Raw genomic sequence first — 20,893 nt, forward strand, 5'->3', positions numbered from 1 at the left:
CCTTGGAGAATCCACCTTCAGGCCCGTGTTGGAGCCAGTGTGCACCTATTGCTAACAGGAGCTGAGTGACAATGTTAATGCCCTCTGCTGGGCACAGAAGCCAGCTGAGAATGGAGGAATGATAGGTGAAAGAGTTGAAGTGGCTTGTTTTAAGTGCCTGAAGAATTCTGAATGAGAAAGCAGATTTTCTTCCCATCACAGCCTGTTTGTGACACGTTAGTGTGATTCTTCTTCCCGAACCAAGACATACCCCTTTGCTATCCAGCTGCTCTCACCTGGTTGCATCCTTATAAATCTAATTGCAGTTTGAGTATCACTTGCTGTGGGTTCTCTTCCTGCCCCCACACTTTTACCTGGTGTCCCCAAGGATCTATGCTTGGCCCCCTTATATTTCCCAGTTGATCAGCTCAGCTGAAAAAAATCTCCCCAGATAAGAAATAGTCCATTGTTGATGTTCTTCCCTCCTACCAAACTGTCCAGACTGGTGGGCAAAAATGTTAATGTGTGTGACTGTAATTGCTTTGTAGCCCAGAGAGATAGTTGTGTTTGAGTCTTTTGACTGGCATGGAGAGTTAGGGTTTTACAAATGAGTCCCCAAAGCACAGATGCTTGTGTGTTTTTAGTGAGCAGAATGCAAAACAAATCATTAGTACAATCAGCCAGTGTAAAGGTGGAGCTACTTTATTCCATTTCCCCTTCTTCTTAGACACCGCTCCCTTGACTCCTCCGCCCTCACCTTCAACAACAAGCGTGAGGAGTTCATAGACTTCTTTGTCACTAAGATCAAGACCATCCTTGTCCCTCCCTTCCACTAGTCTACCGGGTCAAAATTCCTTTAATGTTCTCCACTGCCCTAGCTCTGAACTTGCATCTTTCTCTATTTTCTTTCCTAGCTCCCCTTATGCCCTATCCAAGCTCATCTTATCCATGAGACCTAATTCCTGCTCCCTTGACCCTAATCCTACAAAACTGCTGACCGGACAACTTTCCCTCCTGGTCGTCATGTTAGCTGATATTGTTAGCAGTTCTCTCTCTTTAGGTGTTGTCCCTCTCCTTTAAATCTGCCCTCATCACCCTTGTCCATCAACCTTTGACCCTACCATCCTTGCAAACTACCACCCCTTCTCCAACCACCCTTTCCTCTCCAAAGTACTTGAACATGTTTTCACTTTCCATCTTTTCCCGAGCTAAATGTTTGAATCCCTCCAATCAGGTTTCCATCCCTTCCGCTGTACAGGAATGGCACTTATCAAAGTCACAAATGGCATCCTATATGACTGTGACAAAGGTAAATTATCCCTCATCATCCTCTTTAACTTGTCTGCAACCTTTGACACAGCTCACCATCCTTCTCCAACACCCCTTCACTGCTATCCAGCTGCTCTCAACTGGTTGCATTCTTATCTAATTGTAGCTTGAGTATCACATGCAATGGGTTCTCGTCCTGCTCCCACACTGTTACCGCTGGTGCTCCCCAAGGATCTATCCTTGGCCCCTTCTTATTTCCAAGCTTTCTGCTATCCCTTGGCGACATCATCCGAAAGCACAACATTAGTTTCCACGTGTATGCTTATGACACCCAGCTCCACCTCACCACCAACTCTCTCGACTCCTTCACTGTTGCTGAATTATCAGACTGCTTATCTGACATCCAGTACTGGATTAACAGAAAATTCCTGCAAGTAAATATTGGAAAGACTGAAAGCATTGGCCACGATATTTTAGATGGCAGAGTTTCCCTTCCCACCATCCGAGGATTTGGCAGCAAACACACCCCTGCCAGTACTGGCTGTCCCGTAGCTATTTCATGCTCCAATGATGTTAATTGGCTGGAGGCGGGACTTCTGCACCTCAGTCAGGAGGAAGTCATATTTGACCCCGAAGATGAATTTATGAACATACAATTGAGCCATCGCTAAGATGCCTCTTTTTAACCTGCAAAACTTTGCTCCTGTCTCAGCTCATCTGCTGTTGAAACCCTCATTCATGCCTTTGTTACCTCTTGGACTTGACTATCCCAGTGCTTTCTTATGTGGCTCAGTGTCATAATTTGTTTTATAGTGCTCCTGTGAAGTGCCTTGGGACATTTTACGCTAAAGGTGCTAAATAAATATAAGTTGCTAAATCTCCTTTGTAAGGCTATAGGAAAAGAGCAGAAGAGTTTCTTTTCTTTATTCTTTCATAGGATGTGGGCATTGCTGGCGAGGCCAACATTTGTTGCCCATCTTTGATTCCCCCTTGAACTGAGTTGCTTGCTCAACCGTTTCAGAGAGTAGTTAAGAGTGAACCACATATTGTAGGTCTGGACTTGCCTGTAGCCCAGACCAGGTAAGGATGGCAGATATACTTCCCTAAAGGGCATTCATGAAACAGATAGGTTTTTACAACAATCGATGATAGTTTCATGGTCACCATTGCTGAGACTAACTTTATATTTCAGATTGTATTTATTGAGATCAAATTCTACCAGCTGCCGTGGTGGGTTTCGAACTCGTACTCCCAGAGCATTAGCCTGGGCCTCTGGATTATTAGTACAGTGATAGTACGCCACCATCTCTCCCTAAACTTGCTTGGCATGGGCCGAATGATGTCCTTCTGTACTTTGTAGCCTGGCCATACTTGCTGTTGAAACTCGCACATGGAAGAGCAGGTGCCAATGGAATTATATCCAACTGACAACCTGTGGCTTCAAGGGAGGAGAAAAATCCTTGGAGGGGAGGAATAGAGTACTTGAAACAGGTTCACTAGACTTTTGGGGGGTGCCCATTACCCAATTGGTATAATCAGGAAGCTTCCTGAGGAGCTTATTATTGATATATAGCATTCCTGTCATGTTCAATATTTGAAGTAAATGAGCAGGAAATTATGGTTATAATATGTGACTGATGTGATGACATATTGAGGCCTTTTAAAATCTGAATGGAGCTGGTTAATTTGGACTGCTACAAAGTGTTGACAGTTGCAGCCCTGAAAACAGCCATTATGCCTCTAATGATATTTGGGCAGTTTTACAGGAGATTGGAATTCCAGGTACAGATTGTCCAGACTTTCCTAATCCAAGAGTTGTAAATCATTTTCCAGGACCAGTATATGGCAAGTGTGTGTTCCTGGATTCTGAGTCAATGTTCCAAGAAGAATGAGAGGTGACCTTATTGAAACATATAAGATTCTTGGGGGCTTGACCTACAGGCTTGAGAGGTTGTTTCACCTCGTGGGAGAGTCTAGGATCAGAGGGCATAATCTCAGAGTAAGGGGTCGCCCATTTAAGACAGATGAGGAGGAATTTCTTCTCTGAGGGTAGTGAATCTGTGGAATTCTATACCGCAGAGGGCTGTAGAGGCTGGATCGTTAAGTATATTCAAAGTTGGGATAGACAGATTTTTAATCAGTAAGGGGATTGAGGGTTATGGGGAAAAGGCAGGAAAGTGGAATTGAGGATTATCAGATCAGCCATGATTTCATTCAATGGTGAAGCAGACTCAAAGGGCCGAATGGCCTACTTCTGCTCCTATGTCTTATGGTCTTATCCAGACACTAATTTCAAGCACTATTCCTCTGGGCTTTCATTCTGAGTAGTGTCTGGGGTGGTCTTTTTAGGCATTCTTTTGTTGTTTCATTTTATGTTTGAGAGCCTGTTTGTTTTCTCTCTCTGATCTCTCCTTCCAAAGTTCCAGTACTGAATTCCTTGGACACCCTCCAGTAGCTCATTCAGTTTGCTGGACTTGAGATGAACATCAGACAGATCATTTGATCATGCTCATGGTCCAGCTTAATCATATCCTCACCTAGCACCCGCACATGAACTCTGTTCAACTGTGCTGATACCATAGTAATGGCAACCCAGAGGAGCTAAGTCTAATTGTAGTTGTCCTGAATGTACCCTAGTTGAAATAGATTAATTGAATCAAACTTAGCACATTTCTGTTCTGTTGCCTAAGGTACTTACTACCTGAGATTTCAGGCAATGCTTTTGTTTCATTTTTACTTACTTGTTGATCTCGACAATTTAAACAGTTCCTGAGCATAGTTTCTATCTCAACCTCTTCACCTTCTGGCCCGTTGAGATTTTTTTACTCTTGATGGAGCCCTGCTTAACTGATTTTTTAACCACTGATTGTGGCTGCTTTACTCTGCCTGCTCAGAGCATTGTGCTACCTTTTTCTATCAGTGGAATTGCTGTCTCCCAAAGATATGCTTGTATATAAATGGCTTGAATGCCACTAGATTATCTAGTGATGAGCATCATAAAGTAGAATGGAAATCTGTTAGGGGAGTGTGACACTGCTGTCCACTGGGATTGCAATGTGCTGTGTAGTGGGACATGGGTTTGTATGCTGAGTTCCTGATCTTGGTCTTGCTGATGTGGAGGCTAGGCACTCCTCTATGGGAGGGCGAGGCATCCAGGTCATCTATGGGTACTTATCCTATATGTTTCCTGTGCAGTGAATGGATGCATGGCAAATTGTGGGTTGCGATATTGTGGAAGAGCCGATAGTGCAGAATGCAGTGTTGAGCGTATGGGAGACTCAGCGCTATACATACCAGTTACCTCAGCCCCTGACCTTCATACAAGGCTTAGTTACCTCGGACTCACTAAGGAGCAGTGTTCAATGAGGCTCAGGCTGTGTAAAGAAGCTGTCGTGTAGTTGGGTCATTTGATCCAGGGGATCAAAAGAGAGTACAGTCACTGGAAGGCAATTTCTACTCTATGCTAGTTTATGGGTCACAGACTTAAAGAATTTGCCTTCATTTGTGATGTTACTAAAGTTCTGAGGTTCAGTGAGTCAGCAGGAACAATGAATGGGTGGACGCAAGGCAAGTTATCTCCCGACAGCTGGCTCTCTTCACTGTGTAGTAGGTACATTATCAACATCGTCATTTATTCACCCCCTCCAAATTCAGGACCTTTTAAAGGTCAATGACTTTCTTCAGAACTTTTTTCTAGAAACGTTAACTCTGTTTTTCTCTCTCTTGAACTGCCAGACCTGCTGAGTATTTCCAACATTTTCTGCTTTTATTTCAGATTTCCAGCATCTGCAGTGTTTTGCTTTTGTGGAAGATGTTAGGTCGTTGTAAACGTCACACCAGTTCTTCATAGAGGGAAACTGCCAATCTTGTCTAGTCTGACCTCCATGTGACTCTAGTCACACATTACATGTGTTCTTTTAAAACCCTCTAAAATAGTGTCATAAACCACTCAATTCAGCAATACGAACCATGGGCAATAAATGTAGCCTTGCCAGTGTCACCCACATCTCAAAAACAGTTGAATAAGAAAGTACAATTCTTTACCCTAAACTATTTTGAAGTTCACAAACACTTTTAATGGGTGATTAGATAGTTCTTGAAAAAAGAGAATATTGAAGGACAGAAGAGCAGCCAGTTGAGTACGAATCAATTAGGTGAAAGGTGAGGAGAAAAGCCCCAATCCAGATTGATGGGCTGAATGGCCTGTAACAGTCTGAGATCCAATGTTGATGTGTTCAGCAATTCACAACCAGCTAGCCTTACCCTAACATTGGTTAGTGTTCTACCCTGTGATCTGGAAAGTTCATCTTGTTGCTTGCCTGTATTTACAGCGAGCTTGCAAGGACTTCTGAGTGCACAGAATGTAAGAAATAGGAGTAAAAGTATCCCCGGCTGAGACTGCTCTGCCATTTAGAATGATCATGAGTGATCTGCCTCAGCTTCACTTTTCTGCCCGCCCCCCATACCCTTTGATTCTTTGAGAGACCAAAAATCTGTCTAGCTCAACCTTAAATATATTCAATGATGGAACATTTGCAACCCCCTAGTGTAGAAAATTGCAAAGATTCACAACCCTTTGAGTGAAGAAGTTTCTCCTCATCTCAGTCCCAAATGATCAGCACCTTATCCTGAGACTATGCACCTATGTTCTAGATTCCCGGCTAGGGGAAACAACCTATCAGTACCTGCCCTATCATGCCCCTTCAAAATCTTCCATGTTTCAATGTGATCACATCTCATTTTTGTAAACCCCAGACATTATAGCCTCTCATAATAGGGCAACCCTTTCATCCCAGGAACCAATATAATGAACCTTTGCTGTACTACCTCCAATGCAAGTATATCCTTCCTTAAATGTGGGTACCAAAGCTGTGCATAGTACCCCAGGTGTGGTCTCACCAAAACCCTGTACGGTTGCAGCAAGACTTCATTCTTTGCAATGAAGGTCAAAATGGCACTTGCCTTCCTAATTGCTTGCTGTACCTGCATGCCAACTTTCTGTATTCCTTGTACGAGTAGAGCCAAGTCCCTCTGAACACCAATGTTTACGAGTTTCACAACTTTAAAAAAAAAATCTGCTTTTCTATTCCTGCCAAAGTGAATAATCTCTCACTTCTCCACATTATACTCCACCTACCTTGTTAACCTGTTTATATCTCTTTGTGGCCTCTTTGTCGTCTCCTCAAGCTTATTTTCCCACCTAGCTTTGTATTGTCAGCAAACTTGGATGCATTACTCTCTGATTCTCGTCTAAGTCATTAATATAGATTGTAAATAGCTGAGGCTCTAGCACTGGACCTTGTGGAACTCCACTCATCACAGCCTGCCGATTTGAAAATGCTACGTTTATCCTTACTCTTTACTTCCTGTCTGTTATCCAATCCTGTATTCATGCTAATATTTTTCCTCCAATTCCATGAGCCTTTTCCTTTTAACCTTTTGTGTGACACCTTATCAGATGTATTTTGGAAATCCAAGTTAACTACATCTGCTGGTTTCCTCTTTACCCTACTGGTTACATCCACAGGTAGCTCTAGTAAATTTATTAAACACAATTTCCCTTTCATAAAGCCATGCCATCGTTGATCGTACTATGATTTTCTGAGTGCATTGTTAGGACTTCCTTAATGATATATTCCAACATTTTCCAGACAACCGATGTCAGGCTAACTGGCCTGTGGTTGCCTGTTTTCTCTTTTCCATCTTTCTTGAATGGTGGTGTTACATTTGCTAGCTTCCAATCTCCTGAGACTGTTCTAGAATCTAGGTAATTTTGGAAAATTATAGCCAGTGCATCCACTATCTCTGCAGCTATCCCTTAGAACACTAGGAAGTTTGTCATTAGGTCCTGGGGATTTGTCGATGAAACCTCATAAGTTTCTCCAATACTTTTTCTCTGCTGATATTAAATACCTTAAGTTTCTCAATTTTATTCACACATAGGTTACTTTCTATTCCTGGCATTCTGCTGTGAAGACTGTTCATTGCCATATCAAACCCATGGCTCATGGTAACATTCATGGATCTGAGTCTCAAAATTATGGGTTCAAGTCCAACTCCAAAGTTCTGAGCACAAAATCTTAGCTGATACTTCAGTGCAGTCCTGAGAGTGTGCTGCATTGTCAGAGGTACTGTCTTTTGCACGAGGCATTAATCCTTGTGAATTGTATATCAATTGGATGTTAATTGTACTCAGTAGTGGGTTTTAATTGGGCTCAAAAATATAGAAGCAGGCTGAAAGAAGGGTTCCGAGTTGGAAGAGCATGTTATATAATACAAAAACAGAATTACCTGGAAAAACTCAGCAGGTCTGGCAGCATCGGTGGAGAAGAAAAGAGCTGATGTTTTGAGTCCTCATGACCCTTTAACTCTAAATTCGCTTTATTCACGTCGTTAGATCATCTACATATAGCTTATACGTCCGGTTAAATATAGACATGCAATTTACAGCAGGTTATACAGTTTTATACCCAAAACTAGGATCTAAACGCACACCCACTAGGTTTCTCTGACACTCCAAGTGGTCACAGAATATAAAAGCTAATACCTGAAAAGGAGAGCTGATGCTGGCCAGGCGTTCTGTTCTCTCTCTCTTGTGTCTCTACGTTGCTGACGTAGGTTCTTCCGCTTCAGCGATGGTTGGCCTCTGGAGTCTCGCTGCTCCATGCCTGAAATCCTCCAGTCTTATACTAAATCTTATCTCTTCAAGCTGTGCTGTCTCTCTCCCGTTGGTTTAGGCCTGCTTGCCTAGTCTGTGGCATATTCTCATTGGCTCTGTTCCAAGACTTGGGTAGTATTACCTCGTTCCTCCTTTCCTAAATAAGGACTTGTGTCTTATCTCATTCCCTTTGTTCTTCAAGAAACTCAGCTACTTCAAAACCGGTTCCAGCCAGCTCAGGCCAATGACTGGACTCAGGTTACTTCAGGTCAAAAGTTGCTTTTGCCTGTGTCAGCAGTTCGGCCGCAGCCCATGCCCAACAGAGGATACCCTCCATCGTGTTGTGTGACGCTACCACTGAGCTAAATGGTTTCGAACAGATCTAGCAACTCAAGATTGGGTATCCATGAAGCACTGTGGGCCATCAGCAGCAGCAGAATTGTACTCAAACACAATATGTAACCTCATGGCCTGGCATATCCCCCACTCTACCATTACCATCAAGCCAGGGGATCAATCCTGGTTCAATGAAGAGTGCAGGAGGGCATGCCAGGAGCAGCACCAGGCATACCTAAAAATGAGGTGTCAACCTGGTGAAGCTATAAAACAGAACTACTTGCTTGCCAAACAGCATAAGCAGCAAGTGATAGAACTAAGCGATCCCACAACCAACTAAGCTCTGCAGTCCTGCCACATCCAGTCGTGAATGGTGGTGGACAATTAAACAACTCACTGGAGGAGGTGGCTCCACAAATATCCCCATCTTCAATGATGGAGGAACCCAGCATATCAGTACAAAAGGTAAGGCTGAAGCATTTGCAACAATCTTCAGCCAGAAGTGCTAAGTGGATGATCCATCTCGGCCTCCTCCGGAGGTCCCCAGCATCACAGATGCCAGTCTTCAGCCAATTCGATTCACTCCACGTGATATCAAGAAACGGCTGAAGGCAGTGGACACTGCAAAGGCTATGGGCCCTGACAATATTCTGGCAATAGTACTGAAGACTTGTGCTCCAGAACTTGCCGCGCCCCTAGCCAAGCTATTCCAGTACAGCTACAACACTGGCATCTAACCGTCTATGTGGAAAATTGCCCAGGCATGTCCTATACACAAAAAGCAGGACAAATCCAACCTGGCCAATTACTGCCCCATCAGTCTACTCTCGATCATCAGTAAAGTAATGGAAGGAGTCATCAACAGTGCTATCAAGCGGTACTTGCTTAGCAATAACCTGCTCACTGATGCCCAGTTTGGGTTCCACCAGGGCCACGCAGCTCCTGACCTCGTTACAGCCTTGGTTCAAACATGGACAAAAGAGCTGAACTCCTGAGGTGAGGTGAGAGTGACTGCCCTTGACATCAAGGCAGCATTTAACCGAGTGTGGCATTAGGGAGCCCTAGCAAAGCTGGAGTCAATGGGAATCGGGGAAAACTCTCCACTGGTTGGAGTCATACCTAGCACAAAGGAAGGTGGTTGTGGTTGTTGGAGGCCATATAAATACTGTGGCTACAAGAGCAGGTCAGAGGCTAGGAATCGTGCGACGAGTAACTTGCCTCCTGACTCCTGTCCACCATCTACAAGGCACAAGTCAGGAATGTGTTGGAATACTCCCCACTTGCCTGGATGTACAGCTCCTACAACCCTGAAGAAGCTGGACACTGCCCAGGACAAAGCAGTCCGCTTGATTGGCACCACAGCAACAAACATTCACTCCCTCCACCACCGACGCACAGTAGCAGCAGTGTGTACCATCTACAAGATGCACTGTGGGAATTCACCAAGGCTCCTTAGTCAGCACCTTCCAAACCCACTACCACCTAGAAGGACAAGCACAGCAGATAGATGGGAACATCACCAACTGGAAGTTCCCTGCAAGTCACTCACCATCCTGACTTGGAAATATATCGCCGTTCCTTCACTGTCGCTAGGTCAAAATCCTGGAACTCCCTTCCTAACAGCACTGTGGGTGTACCTACACCACATGGACTGCAGCAGTTCAAGGCGGCAGCTCACCACCACCTTCTCAAGGGCAGTTAGGGATGGGCAATAAATGCTGGCCCAGCCAGCGATGCCCACATCCTGTAAATGAATTTAAAAATAAACCATGCTGCAAAAATACTTTACTGGCTGTAAAGTGCTTTGGGATGTCCTGAGATTCTAACTGCTTGCGAAGTATGCAAATAAGCATTGGTCTATGCACATACAGGTCAACTCTGCTGCATGGATGCTGTCACCAGGCTTTAAAATATCTGAGAGTATCACATTTGTACTTGATCCTGTCTTCACTTAATAGCTACATGTATGCTGCTGGTAGGAGTTACTGCTGTATTCCCCCTTCTCGCCTCCTTTTTAGTCCATGTGTGTTGAAGTCAATTGTTTTGCCATTACACAGATTGCAAGTAGCTAACTCACTAGAGCTGAACCTGGGATCTTTCTGATTTCCTTGGCTCAATACAAAACCACGCAGTGTGTCAGAGGGCAGTGAGGGCCATTTACTTTGTTAGACATTTTTATTGGGCTTTTCCAGTAATGGGAGTTATAAAGTGTGTGAGATTTTATAAAGTGCATGTCAGGCCTGCAGTGTAATGTGATGAATGGTTCTACTGATGAAGTTGAATAGGTAGCTCACTGGGGATGAAGGCACTTGTAATTTATGCTGAGCTTCATAACCGACAATGTTGCCATATTTCACTGCTGTCTCTGATGTATAGTAATTCTAACACCTATAGTATGTTTTCAACTGCTTAAAAAAGACAATTATAATCTTGCTGTTGATTCAGTTCAGTGAACCCACTTGAATGGTAAAAAGAGCTGAGGTACAGGTGCCGTGATCTGATTGGATAAAGGAAAAGATTCAGGAGGCATACTTAATTGCCTGCTCCTGTTTTAGTGTTCCATATGGGCTTGAGGGGCTGAATGGCTTGCTCCTCCTCTGTAATGGTCTAAGCTTTCTGTTCGGCATGGCCTCCCTGGTTCAACCATGGTTAATTAAATCAGCCAATATTGGCGACTATGCCATCATTTTTCAGCTAGTGAACTTCTCACCTTGCTGTTCTCCAGTGACCCTTGCAGGAAAGTGTATGCTTCTTTGGATGGGATTGGGCATAACTGTGATACCTGCCATAGTGAATAGCAGGCCAACACTCACTCTGCCTGTTCACCCATAGGGTAATGTGCTGCTGGGGAGAGGCAGCTCCTATGGAATATTACCACAGCATGGATCAGTGAAGTGGAACATTGGGGGAAGAAATGACTTTGTTTTGTGTAACATGTCATGAAAATATAATAATTTTCATAATATTATTGTAATTTATTGTAAAGGTAAGTTGATAGTGGGGTTTGGTTTAGCTCCCCTCTGTGTAGGGGGGGTGCGTGTGTGTGGGTTTTTATTGAATTGCAGGCAGCTAGTCTGGGTGCTTTGATGTATCAGAAGGAAAACTGGGTTTGAAATACTAAATACATAAACATGGCTGAAGTTTTAGAATGTGAGGTGTAAAGAACATCTGCATTTTTTAGATAAACCAGAGTGGACAATTTCAAAGAGATGCTGAGGTGTTACACCTAGCCAACAGAGGCTAAGTCAAAAGGTGTGTTTATTTTTCCCAAAGATTACTGATAATACGAGTGCTATGAAAGATTTATATTATGGAAAAAGTAAAGTTGTAAAGACATATTGAGACATGGGATTTACATTAAAAAGCGAGAAGGATGTGTAAATGAGATGAGGTTACGTGTAAGGAAAGAAGGAATTCTAAGACCTAACAAGTGTGAAAAGCCTCCAGCCTCTATGTACCAAGCTGCTGTCTCCAGGAACTGAAGCTAAGAGAATTAATTTTAAATATCACTGTCCAGGGTATTGTGTGCTTTGCCTGGGTCTGTTGAAACCTGTGTTGTTTTACTGTTGCCTTAACAGAGATGTAACTGGGAGCGACATTAATTAGGGGATTTAGGAGTTTTCATAGTAGTAATTTGTAGGCCTATATATGTGCTTACAATAATTTATTTTATTAATAAATGTTTAATTTAGTTTTGTAAAAAACCTGTAAGACTCGGTGGACTTATTACTACTGAATTCAAAGTAATTTCAAAATAAAAATACAAATTGCAAAACAGCTGTGGCACTGTTTCAAGTTTCCCCCTGGGATTTGAGCAGCTCAGCATTTACCATCTGCTGTGCCTTAACAAACAGCTGACACCATTCAGTGAGCTAGAGGCTTGAAGATATTTTATAGATTCTTAAATCTGAAAACTCAGTGAACAGACAAGTTTCATAATGCAGCTTGGAACATAAGGATGACTTTTTCATATAAAAACAAAATGTTGGAAATGCTCAGCAGGCCTGGCAACATCCGTGTAGCGAGAAACAGAGTTAAAGTTTCAGGTCGATGACCTTTCATCAGAACTGGGAAAAGTTAGAAATGTAATGGATTTTAAGCAAGATAGAGGTAGGAGGCTGGGGGGGAAAAATAATTAAAGGGAAGTTCTGTGATAGGGTGGAAGACAGGAGAGATTATGATGAGTATTGTAAGGCTGCAGGGAATTGTAGTGGGACAAGTAAAGAAATAAAAAATATGTCCAGCAGAGGTATGAATGGCAGAATTGTGCACAGCCGCTGGTCAAAAGCAAAAGAGAAAAAACAAAACCAAAGAAAAAAGAAACAAAAAGGGGATAGAGGTTACAATCTGAAATTGTTGAATTCAGTGTTGAGTCCAGAAGTCTGTAAAGTGACAAATTGAAAGATGTAGCTTTCTTTGAGCTTCGTTGGAACAATACAGGAGGCCGAGGCCAGAGTGGGAGCGAGGTGGATCATTAAAGTGGCAAGCGTCTCAAAGTTCATGGTCACACTTCTGGACTGAATGGAAGTGTTCCACAAAGCCTCCTTGACATCTTAATAGTCACAGAAGCAGCGTGCCGTACCACGCATGTATCATCTTGCTTTTCCAGCATCACCAAACAGATTATCAGATTTTATTATATTGTTGTTTGTGGGACCTTGTGTAAAAATTGGCTGCCATATTTCCTTCATTACACAGTGACTCTACTTCAAAAAGTGCTTAATTGGCTATGAAGCACTTGGGATGACCTGAGGTCGCAAAAAGTGATATATAAATGCAAGTCACTCTTCCTTATTGCCTTCAATGGTCCTTTTGTTTCCAATATATTATCAGTTTTCTGCACCCTCTGTTTTTTTTTTCTTCCTCCTCTTTCCCTGAAGTACTAAGTCCCACCAGAGTGCAGTTTCACTAGTGCGGGATATATTCCAGCACCTTATCTCTTTCACAGATAATGAAAAGAATGAAAGAGCTTGCATTCATTAGACACCCTATCGCATCTCTAAGGATATCCGCAAGATTCTTCACATCCATTGAATTGCTTTATTTTTAAGGTACGGTTAGTACTGCTGTTTAGGAGAATGCATTAACCAGTTTTGCATGAAATGAAAGAGCAGTTAACCTGTTAGTTCAGGATGCCAGGAGAACTCTTCTTTGAATAGTATTGTGGGATCATTTATGCCAACCTATAAGGTGGATGGGTTTTAAATTCCTAACTGAAAGGTGGCACCTCTGACAATGTAGCATATCCTTAATATTGCACTGATTACTAACCTAGATTAGATTCTTAAATTCTCGATTGGGTCTTGAACCCACAACCTTCTGAGGCCCAAGATGAAAGTGTTACCAACTAAAGCCGCTTCTGACAGTAACTTAGTAATGATATTAGAGGTGATTTTTCCTTTATATAAAGGAAGACCTGCATTTATATATTGCCTTTCACAACCTTTGGACAACCCAAAGATGTACTTTTGAAGTGTAGTCAATGTTGTAATATAAGAAATGTGGTGCCAATTTGTGCACAGCAAGTTCCCACAACAGTGAGAATGAACAGTTTATCAGTTTTAATGATGTTGGATGAAGAATAAATATTGGTCAAGGCATCAGGGAGAACTTCCCTTCTGCTCCATGAAATAGTACCATGGAATATTTTACATCCAGGTTAAATGTCTCATCTGAAAGACAACAGTTCTGACAGTGCAGCAATCACTCAGTATTGCAATCAAGTGTCAACCTAGATTTTGTGCTCAAGTCTCTGGAAGTTGAACACTTGACCTTCTGACTCAGAAGTGAGGGTGGTACCACTAAGACATGCCTGGCATAACGTGCTGGATTTTCATGTTCAAAGTGGGTAGCAGGAGTCAGGAAAATTACTGTTTTGGCCTACTCGCCTCAAGAGAAAGTGCCCGCAAGGACAAGATTTTCATTTTGGCGGGGATAAAGGTGCAGGCTGGAGTCAGGCCTGCTGACCCATGAAAAAGTTCAGAGGCAGCCACAGGATGTGAAGGCAGACTGTTTAAAAGGCCTGCCTTGGTGTGTTGGGACTTGTTCTAATTAAAATAAAAACAGAAGTGCACCCCAGCCCTCACCCCCTCAACTATTCTCCATGCCCCATCCATGCTATCTCATGCTGCTCCCACCCACCCCCTATGGCACTTCCATGCTCATTCACCCACTATATACTGTATATCAGCAATGAACCTTATAGTGACAGGATGTGTAGTTTTAAAAAAGTAATTCATTGAGAACTTTCCACTTTCTTAAAAAAAGACCCCTTTTTACTACAGACCCTTTAAAGTATCAATAGTAGAAACTGCAAACACATGAAAAGGCTTTATCTCGTAAGTAAACATTGTAAAATTGGCAGAATCGATTAGAGAGGCATAGCTGTCAATCAAGCAATGTTTTCTCTAGGGCTCAGGTGTTTCAGCAGACTAATGAATTTTTGGGCTCTGGGCCAAGTCTCATTATGTATTTTTGGCTGAGAGCCCAGACATCCATTAGAGTACTAAAACACCTGAGCCCCAGAGAAAACATTCCTTGATTGACAGTTCTGGCTCCCTGATCTATGCTCACAATCTTTATATAGTTACAAAGCACTTGCAGTTTCAGCTATTGACACTTTAAAGGACCTGGATGATTGACATTTTTACCGGACTGCAATAAAAGAAGTTTTATTTTTTAGAAAGTGGAAGGTTATAGAGGAGTGACTTTTTTAAAACCTTTTTTCTCACACCCTACTGTCAGATTGGGGTTCATTGGTTCTGTACAGTGTATAGTGGGTGAATGCATATGGAAGTGCCAGAGCTTGGCATGGGGGGGGGCATGAGGGGCTTTGGGGCTGTTTGGGAAACATAGCTTGGCATGGGGCACATGAGAGGCCATATATGTTTGTTTGGGGGCATACCTTGGCATGGGGGTGACATGAGGGGCCATAGGGGATGTTGGGAGGGGGGCATACCTTGGTATGGGAGGATTGAGGAGGGCCTTTTGAACTTACCCATCAAAAGGTCCCCTAATGCAGAGGGGACCTATGATTTATGACAGCTCTGAGGTGACATGACCCACGACTCTTTGAAAGGCTGACCCGACTTCATGAAAATTGCAGAGGACTGGGACATGCCGATCCCTGCAATGGGGCCCTAAGGTCAGGAGAGCAGGGTGCAGGCTTTAGAGCCAAACCCACTGGTGGCACCCTTAAAAGTCACTCCCGAAAATTGGAAACTCTGGGTGTGAGATTGGGAATCCTGGAATTGAGTCCTGGCCACAGTTTTTAAAGGCCTCCTGAGTCGTCCCGACTCAGCGAAAACCTGGAGAAATGTGTCAAGTTTTTCTGATGCTCCAGTGAAGATCTACTGCAGTAAATTTCTCCTTTTAGCTGTCTGAATACTTGCATATCCTGTGGTCTAACCTTCCCAGTTTTAAATTTGACTGCTAGATGGGTGGCTTAGTTCTACTTCAAACAACTTAATGATACATTTCCCTTTGTTTCCCCTGTGACACTTGGTAATGGTTCATGTTGAAAACAGTCAGCGGCCTGGGCACTCTTCACCCCGTGTTATGTTTTCACAACAGGAAATTGGAAACTGAAAGGGGAATATCTCCTGCATTGTGTATTTTAGTGGGAAAATGATTCCTTGTAGGCTCAGCTACTCCAAGTGATACCCTTGCCTATTTAAATTTAAAACTACTCTCATCCTTTTCCCATCTTCCCATTTGCGTAGTGTTAAGAAAGTGTTGGAAATTGAACAATTTGTGCAATATGTTGTATAATAAATGGACCACTGATGAGCTAATACAATCAGTCGAGTGGCCCTCCCTTCTGGATAAATACCAGCCGTGATTAGAGCCAGAGTCCGTGATGGATGAAATTCAGCAGTTTTTTTGGGAGCAAATAACTGGGGGTCTTTATGGCTGTGAAGCATGTTAGTCATATTAGAGGAAAAGTCCAGGAAGGCTTTCCCAGTAGTGTGCCTTTCACCCCTTGATAAGCGTGCTATTAAGTAAGACTTATTGGAATTTTGCTCATCTCTTATAAGTACAGAATGAAAGTTGCTGGCCTGGAATGAAGGTTGGGCTGTAGAAAGTATTGAAAGAAAATAAAAAGAAAGCACTTGCACTTGCATAGCTCCTTTCATGTTTTCAGTAATTCCCAAAGCATCAACTTTTGAAGTGTATTCACTCCCTAATGTAGGAAACGCGACAACCATTTTGTGCACAGTAAGCTCCCATAAAAAGCAATGAGATAATGTCCCAGAACTTCTGATCTCCAGATTGTCGGAGATCCCGTGGAAATCCCAACACACTGACCTCTGTAGGAACTGCCCAGGAAGTTTCAGCTTCCAATGGGCAATTCCCCTGTTCCCCAGGACCTTCTGCAAAAGTTTCCAACTCTGAGTTAGAGTCGTAGACTCTGGATAGTTCTGTGGTACTAACCTAGATGATCACCCAGGATAGAAAGATCCTCGTCTAATTCCTGCGTAACTACAGAACTGACCCCCCGAATCACTGTCACGTATCCCCTGCCTAATTACCCCCATCACTCAAACTGATCCCCTCCATTGCCCCCTGACTGTGCCACCTGACCTTGCCTCTCCCTAATCCCCCTCAACTTCCACCCTGACTGCCCCCATCACTCACACTGACACCCTTTATGTTTAAACCTACCTTATGGTGGCTAATACCATCAGAAGAGGACCTGGCATGGTTTTCTCCCCTGATGTTATAGCGCTGCGATGGAGTTCTTTGCGGGACTGTACTGTTTTGGGAATGTTGGGTTCGGAAGACCTGGCAAGAAATGCGGAGCACCGTCGGGCCGTTGAAAAGTTCGAGGATGATTGTTGCTTCACGGAAGCTCCAGGCCAATGACCAGTTAATCTGTTTTCTTTTTTTAATGACGGTTGAGAGATTAAAAACTGGTGGAGGCACTGGGGGAACTTGGTCTTTGATTTAGTGCCATGGGATTTTTGCCATCCAGCTGAGGGGGCAGTCAGGTTTCGGTTTAGCATCTCTGAAAGACTGCTTTGAGTACCAATAGGGAAGAAAATGTCTTTCAGGGAAGGAAATCTGCCACCCTTATCCGGTCTGACCTACATGTGACTCCAGATCCACAGCAATGTGGTTGGCTCTTAACTGCCCTCTGAAATAGCCTAGCAAGCCACTCAGTTCAAGGGCAGTTAGGGATGAGCCACAAATGCTTGCCTTGCCAGCAATACCCACATCCAATGAAAGAATAATTAAGTTCAGTAAGCTTGAAAGTACTTGTGTAGAACTTGATTGTTGGTTGCTATATTGACTGGCATACTGAGGGAGCCGTGACCGGATATTTAACTAAATCTTAATGTCGTATTAATTGCAAGATTTTTTAAAATGTCAGTATAAAGAGCATATATATCGAAGGAAACGGGGTGGAAAAATGTTTTGGGTGCTAGGCTTTCATCTCTGGGACCTGCATTTATATCTTGTTCAGATTGACGGAGTGAACAAGTTCTTCATTTTTAAAAAATTTATTCATTCATGGGATGTGGGCTTCACTGGCATGGCCAGTATTTATTGTCCATCCCCAATTACCCTTGAGAAGGTGGTGGTGAGCTGCATTCTTTATGGTGTAGGTACAGCTGTTAGGGATGAGTTCCAGGATTTTGGCCCAGCTATGGTGAAGAAATGAATATATTTCCAAGGCAGGATGGTATGACTTGTGGAACTTGTACGCAGCTGTGTTCCTGCTAGCCTTGTCCTTCTAGGAGGTAGGGTTTAGAAAGTGCTGTCAAAGCCTTGACAAGTTGCTGCAGTATATCTTACAGATGCTACAGACTGCACCAGTGCCGGAGAGTGAATGTTTAAGATGGTAGATGGGGTGTCGATCAAATGGGTGGCTTTGTCCTGGATGGTGTCGAGATTCTTGAGTGTTGTTGGAGCTGCACTTATCTAGGCAAACGGCAAGTATTCCATCATATTCCTGACTTGTGTCTTGTAGATGGTGGAAAAACTTTTGGGTGTCAGGAAATGAGAATTCCCAGCCTCAGTCCTGCTCTTATAGCCACGGTAATTATGTGGCTGGTTCTGTTAGGTTTCTGGTCGATGGTGCCCTCCAGAATGTTGATTGTGGGGAATTCAGTGATGGTAATGCCATTGAATGTCAAGGGGAGGTGGTTAGACTCTCTTTTGTTGGAGATGATCATTACCTGGCACTTGTGTGGCATGAATCTACTTTCCACTTATTATCCCAAGCCTGATTCCTGCCCAGGCCTTGCTGCATGCGGGCATGGTCTGCTTCCTTATCTGATGAATTGCAAATGAAATTGAACCTTGCAATCATCAGTGAATATTCCTACTGCCGAGCATATGATAGAGGAAAAGACATTGGTGAAGCAACTAGTGCTCTGCCTTAAGGAATCCCTGCAGCGATGTCCCGGGGCTGAGCTGATTAACCTCTAACAACTGTAATCATCATCCTTTCGTACTAGGTGTGACTCTGACCAGTGGAGAGTTTTCCCTTGATGCCCATTGACTTCAATTTTGCCAGGGTTTCTTGATGCCTCACTCTGTCAATTGCTACCTTGATGTTAGGGGCAGCCACTCTCACCTCTCTTCTGGAATTCAGCTCTTTTGCCCTTGTTTGGTGCAATGTTGTAATGAGATATGGAGCTGAGTAGCCCTGGAAGAATTCAAACTGAGCATCAGTGAGAAGGTTATTGCTGAGTAAGTGCTCTTAATAGCAATGTCAATGACCACTTCCATCACTTTGCCGATGATTGAGAGAAGATTGATAAGGCAATAAATGGCCTGATTGAATGTGTCCTGCTGGCTGTTAAGAGTCCTTTGGTTAAGTGGGTTCAGGCGGTCTCAATTCACTTCTTTATGGACACGCCTATAGCACAGAACTGAACTCAGTTGGTGACCTCATTGCTGAATGGTTGGTGCTGCAGGAAATAAAAGAAATAAAGTCCCTTGTAACCTCTTCTGACGTTAGCACTGAGATAGTCAGGGCAGAGTAGAGATATATACCTGACCTAGAGTGCTTGATGCTGACGCTAGGGATTTTACCATCTGCTTGGAGGTGGGTTTGTAGGAGGTTAGAGTTGGGGTTGCTGCAATTTGCAGAATAGAATGGTGGTTTGGCCACCTGACCTTTTCTGCCTCCAGGCAATTTTGCCGGAGGAGGGTAGGCAAAGGAAGTGGCTACCATCTAACAGCATTTAGTGGCAGTTAATTGACCACTCATGGGCACCAGGATCATACGGGGTTCCCTCTCCACAATGATAGCCTGGCTGCTGTGGCCACAGGTCATTTAAAAAATTTCAACTATCTTCAGGGGCGCCTCCATCTTGAGACACTCTTGAGTTCTCCTGCTAGCCCAGCAGTGCCCACCTCTCCCAGTAAGGCTGCCATGAGGATATCGCTGCAGGCCCTTCCATTGGGTCAGCCATTCCTGATCCTCCCGCCATCCTTAATTGGATAGCATTCCCAGAGGTGGGCTCTTAATTGGCCCCCTTTTGTAAGATTGTGTGGGTGGGCAGGCAGGCAGGCATTAGCAAGGGGGCTGAGACTTGCTCATGGTCTGACCTCAGAAAATCTTCAAAAGGGTAAGATTCCACCCTCAGTGACTGAAATGGGAAGCCTTTCATTCCACAGAACCAATATAATCCATCGCCTTAGTGAGCACAAATAAATGTTTGGCTGTGGACCAGAGCAGAGAAATTCCTGAAAGCAAACTATGCATTGGAAAACATGAAATAACATTAATTTTGAGCTGTGCTTAATGCACTTTGAGATCTTTTGTACCAGTAGGTGCTCTGTTCTCAGCAGCATAGTGGCACTCCAGTCTCCATTCTAATATGCCATGCACTTAACTGCTGTAACTACTAATTTGAACTGAGACATGATTGAATAGAATACGTTGACATCTAGGTGGGCATCTGAATATCAGAGCTACAAATCAGAATCTTGCTGGAAGTATTCATTTTCTGCAGGCTGCCCTTGGCTGGGACGGAGATGTGGGAGAATAGGAATGACTTTCATATCACTGTTAGGAGCCACTAACCTAACTGGGAGCTGCTCTTCTGAGGCACAGGAATGTGATTCTCTCAACATTTCAGATTATGAATCTGTTTTCAATCCACCTTCCACTACCCAAAGAATCACAGTGATGCCAGTGGTCTTTGAGTTCTTACAGTATGTGACTGCTTTGGAGGCCTGCCAGGTAATCAAATAGGAACAAGCTGGATTTCAGTCTGTCTGCAAGCATTACCCAGACCTCCCTGTCGCTTGCCATTTCAACACTCCACCCTGCTCTCATGCCCACATGTCTGTCCTTGGCTTGCTGCATTGTTCCAGTGAAGCTCAACGCAAACTGGAGGAACAGCACCTCATCTTCCGACTAAGCACCAGACTACAGCCTTCCGGACTGAATATTGAGTTCAACAATTTTAGATCTTGACCTCTCTCCTCCATCCCCACCCCCTTTCCGTTTCTTCCCCCTCCTTTTTGTTTTTTCCAATAATTTATATAGATTTTTCTTTTCCCACCTATTTCCATTATTTTTAAACGTATTTCCACCCATTGTTTATCTCTACCTTTTAGCCCTTTTAGTGTTCCTTCACCCCACCCCCACTAGGGCTATCTGTACCTTGTCTGTCCTGCTTTCTACTCTTA

At 43.5% G+C, this 20,893-nt stretch overlaps 1 protein-coding gene across 13 annotated transcripts in view; it reads left to right on the forward strand.

Moving 5' to 3' along the window:
- The window catches only part of pknox2 (pbx/knotted 1 homeobox 2), a 452,602-nt gene that overhangs the window by 272,979 nt on the left and 158,730 nt on the right, over positions 1–20,893 (forward strand). For 2 of the 13 annotated variants that reach the window (XM_078531552.1, XM_078531543.1), the window contains one exon: positions 11,424–11,494. The exons of the other annotated variants lie outside the window; for them this stretch is intronic. The gene's annotated coding sequence lies outside the window, so the exon portion shown is untranslated. The remainder of the gene's footprint in view (positions 1–11,423; positions 11,495–20,893) is intronic. 13 annotated transcript variants of the gene reach the window in all.

The sequence above is a fragment of the Cetorhinus maximus genome, chromosome 2, assembly GCF_964194155.1.
Source record: "Cetorhinus maximus chromosome 2, sCetMax3.hap1.1, whole genome shotgun sequence".
Classification (NCBI taxonomy): domain Eukaryota; kingdom Metazoa; phylum Chordata; class Chondrichthyes; order Lamniformes; family Cetorhinidae; genus Cetorhinus; species Cetorhinus maximus.